Below are 5,214 nucleotides of genomic sequence, written 5' to 3' on the forward strand. Positions count from 1 at the left end.
CCTATTAAGGTGTTAAGATGCCCCTTAAACACCTCCTAAGCCTTGGAACAATGTCTAGAATCAACCACCATTGTGTTAGGGAACTTAAACATGAAAGAAACCACCCCCTTAGGAGATTACAGCCGTAAACCCCCCAAGGAATGGTTCCTGGGCCGTAAACTCGTTTATAGTGGTCAAATGGTGCCCTAACTTCCTTCCTTGACTTGTACTTTGGACTAGAACCACTTGTGCTTAACCTAGGATCACCAAATCACACAAGAAAGGTTCATGTGTGAGTTTACGGCCATAAAATCCTAGTTTACTGCCGTAAACTCCTAGTTTACTACCGTAAACTCCTTACAATGGTCCCTTTGATGGTTTAACCCCTTCCCATGCCTTAGAACTTAACCTAGCTTTATTCCACTAGTGTTATAAGACTTTTAAGCACCCAAGAACACACCAACATGAGTTTACAGCCGTAAACTCATGGTGAAATGGTTATAGGGCCGTAATCTCCCTTAGGAGTTTACTCTTGAAGAGAAAACTCCATATCTAGGCCTTACACCTCCTTAGATGCTACCCGAATCACTCCTAACACTTGAAATAAAGTGTTTTCACGCCTCAGAGTGTATATTCTTATTTAATTAGTAGTTCAAAGTCTAATTAGATACAATTATGTGTCTCTTCATATTAAATAGGAACCTCGCACGTGTTCAAGCCCTAAACTGACATTTAGCATCCTAGCCGACACATTTCTCGTCTGGTGAGTTCATACCCCTACACCTTTTTCTGTGTTTTCCAATGTTTTCAGGGGGAATACAAGCAAACCATAAAGGTTTTTGGAACTTAAAACTGATGTAATTATATGATTTCCTGACAAACTTTAAATACTAAATCTTTTTTGTAATATGCGGAGCATAAGGGAGGTTTTCAGAATGTAATTACATAGCTTTCAAACAATATGGGAACTCATCAAATCATCCGATTTATAACTCATCTAATCATTTAAATTATTAAGGGAATAATTTGGGATCAACATTACTTGTTTTATGGATTAAAAAACTATGTTTGATTTAGTTTATCCATGTTTAATCTACATTATCTCGATGAATAATTATCTCGTATTTGATTATTTATATTTTACCAAACTATTTCGAAACTCGATAACGATCTATTTTTCCGTGAATTGGTAATACTAGCTTGCGAGATTCGTCTTCATTATTCCCTATGGGGTATCAGTAAATCCTCTCCGTAAGTATAACCAGAGTCTCCATTGGGGAGAACGTGAAATTTGTGGATAGATCTATTCGGGACTGACAATCCCACGCCTTAACTGCTAGCTACAGTTAGGCGGGCACGCCTGGGGTGACAAATTTTGGATTCTAGCGACGCCTGAAGAACGTCAAAGAGGTCACGGGTCAAATTAGTATGGTTATACGACTCACAATACGTATTAAATTAACAAATTTTGTTCACGGGTGTTTTTCTCTCTTGTATAGTTTATTTATTGAAACTAATGTACTTTCTAAGATAATCAGGCTTTCAGAATAATTCACTTAAATGTTACAAGTAAGGTAGATACTTGTATACTTCGTTTCGAATCGATAACAAACCACAAACTTTTAAGGAAAATAAGGGTTTTTCCTGGGATCACGAAACTGTTCTTAACCAGATTGTGTAACAAACGAATAACTCAACTCTTCTTAAAAGAAAATATGGGATTTTCTTTGATAACAACTTTTCAGAAAACCAAAGGAAACTTGTTCTTTTACTAAAACAAACTGCTTATGAACTCACAAGCTTTATGCTGATATTTTCAAAATTGCTTGTATTCTTAGGTCCACAATAGACAGGTATCCCGTGATCTTTTGGAGAAGACGAAGTATTTTTAGCAGTCTCATCTTTACGTTTGTTCATTTTGAATGTATATATCTATAATCATGTATAACTTTACTTTCAATCAAATGTAAATACTTCTATGTAATGTAATGGTTGTGTTTACTGTGCTTACTATGTACATTGGTTGTGATACTTTACATGACGGCCTCCGCCCCGGAACATTTCCACCATCGGTTTCGGGGTGTGACAACTAAGGACTGTGTCCTTACCCTCGGTGGCAGTGATGACTTGAGAGTGGAATGATATGGCGATGCTAGCTTTCAGACTGTAACACTGTAAATTTCAAAACAAAATTTTCAAATTTTATAAAACATAATTCATTTAATATTCAGAAAACAACCACATTTAGTTATCCAATTCAAGTAAATACAAAATCCCAAGATCTCAAATGTATAAACTATGTGCGTGTGTACGGATCAAGGCGCCTTCCCGCGGTCGTCACTACTACCTGAAACAATAACATCAAACACTGTAAGCACAAAGCTTAGTGTGTTCCCCAGAATACCACATATAACACATATTAGCCACTCGAGGCTATAACTCTATGGGTCCGTGCACCCAAACTCTGTGAACCCTCAGGTTCAAACTCTGTAAACATGCGCAGCATAAATCACATAGAAATAATGCAGTACAACACATAACATACATAACATACAAATACTCTATCACATAACTCTGGTTAACTACTCAAGTTAAAGTATAGTGAGAAGACTCACCTTGCTTGTCTCGGTAAGTCGTGAATCCTGAAATCACTAGTTCTCGATCTCCTGAGCTATAGTCCTCCTAAATCACAATATATCTCTAATTAACACTTTCCCAACTAAGGTTGACTACTCTTTAACAAGTCAACTTAGGTCAACGCTGGTCAACGTTCAACGGTCAACTTTGACCGGACTCGGTGAGTGCACTATAGCGACTCGGCGAGTCTGAGCATATACACTGAATTCCCTGATATCCTCCCTTGACACGTCGATCATTCTCCTAAATCGACGAGTTCCACCTGGCATGAGTTGTGGGGCCACCACGAATCAACTCGCCGAGTCTCAAGAACAACTCGGTGAGTCCAGCTTGACTTAGTCCACCTGTCCACTCTGACTTCCCCCCTGACTCACTGAGTCAACCCTCCCCAACTCTGCAAGACCACTCGCTGTGTGGTCGGGCAATATTCATACTGCTCGCCGAGTCTGTTCTTCGGACTCGGTGACTCCGTGCCATGCAATGACTCAAACTTGCTCATAAGGTAAGATCCAGTCCATTAACCCATAGATCCAGTCCTTCCAACCTTATTTAGCACGTAAAGTCACTATCTTGATGCACATACAATCTCTATATGACCATATATGATGTTTTTGTCTCAAATATTACAACTTAAGGTCATAAACTCCATTGCTATACATAAAGCTTGATGAGTGAGGCTCTCTGGACCTCTATGCATCCAGTTCCAGAGCCTCAACACAAGAAGGGAACTATTTGGCATCAAATCAACCCAAAAATGTCCATAAGAAACCCTAAATCCCATTATACTTCACAAAACAGAAAGTAAGCTGAAATCATACCTCTAGATTGATGATCTAAGCTTCAAATCCACATAATAGCAACCTCCTTAGCTTCCTCTTGCCTAGAATCTCCTCCTTCTTGCTAAATGTCACACACAAGGTCAAGAAATGCTTCCTTTCTCTCTCAAAATGTTCAAGCACTCAAGGGTTTCTCTCTAAGGGTTGGGTGAGCACAAATGACGCCCATAAGGCCCTTTAAATAGGTATCAAACCCCGGAAATTAGGGTTTCACCACACAGCGTGGACTCGCTGAGTCCACCCTTGGACTCGTCGAGTCCGGACACGAACCCGTGCCCAAATCCGCGATCCTAATCAGCGAGTTTGAGCTCCAACTCGCCGAGTCCACTCACAATTTTCATAAATAAATCCAAAATAAATACCTGGAAATTCCAGGCTATTTGTGACATCCCCAAAATCTCGGCCAGAAAAGACCGATTTCATTTATGTTTTTTAAAATAATTTTCAGAGTAAATCCTTTTAATTTTAAAAGAGATGCGGAATTTGTTCCCAAAAACAAAACATGATAAAATAGATATTTATCAAAACATTTCATAAAGAAATATGATTTCATTTCATAATCAAAAGTCGGCATGTCATGTTCCGATACAGATCATAAAGCATAAACGATAGCATTACAAGTCATTCGACAAATATATACATATACAGACTTGTAAACAAAACAACTTGATGTTCGCCCATCTTAAGCTCTTACGCCACTTCCTGTAAAATAAATCAACTGAGTGGGTCAGGCTTGGGAGCCTGGTGAGCATATAGGGTTTTCAACCCACAATAATTATATTTAATTTCAACAATCAACAATAAACCCAATTACCCATTCCCGTTATCCTCACCTTACGTTCCTAAAAATAACGTCTATTATAAGGAACCTATTTCAGGATTTTTCATCGGGACGGACATCACTGCAGAGGGGCTTCCTCAACAATAAGTTTCCTAAAGGCAACCATGTGGGGGATAGAGTACACCGGTGAACACATCGTTCACAACACCTATAGGTAATGAGCCTGCTAGTGTTCCACAGAACAGTCTAGAATAGTCCGTGGTTGTCATCCATACTCTGCTGAATGACTAGAATAACACCAATAACACCGAGGCCTCTCATCTGTTTACTACACACCAATTACCTACCCATGTTCTACCCAACATATTAGTAGATAAAAATATACATTTTTATACATTGTTTAAAAACCTGTATAACATGCTTTAATCAATACATATTCCACATAACAGATGAGGCATACACACATAACACGTATTTCATAGAGAATACATCAGATCTATAAGATAGAAGAGAGTGAATATACACTCACACGTATAACAACCAAATATATACACATAACACGTATTTTATAGGAAATACTTCATAATATTACGTTGGAATGAAAATAACTACACACTCACTTGATCAGAAGATGATCGGGCAGCACTACGGCTTGCAGAAGATGTGTTTCTCCGTAGATCTGGAAGATCTTCACAAAACTAGGCTCCTCGCGGGCAGCGTCTCGGCTCGGGAATAACGCTCTTTGGGATCCTCGGGGCTTCGGATCTTGCTTCGGGGCTCGGGAATACTACCCGGGCTTCAGGGTTGTAACATCCCGGAATCGCAAGAGTAGGGTTGAAGGGCTAAAAGTGTAAGTTTTAGAGGATGACTCGGCGAGTCCATGGATAGACTCGACGAGTCAGGTCGCGGTCATGGTCGCGTGTCAAGTGGCCTACTCGGCGATTCCCAAGGATGGACTCGGTGAGTAGGTGTTGTATGGAG

This window comes from Lactuca saligna, chromosome 5 (assembly GCF_052625555.1).
Source record: "Lactuca saligna cultivar CGN05327 chromosome 5, ASM5262555v1, whole genome shotgun sequence".
Classification (NCBI taxonomy): Eukaryota; Viridiplantae; Streptophyta; class Magnoliopsida; order Asterales; family Asteraceae; genus Lactuca; species Lactuca saligna.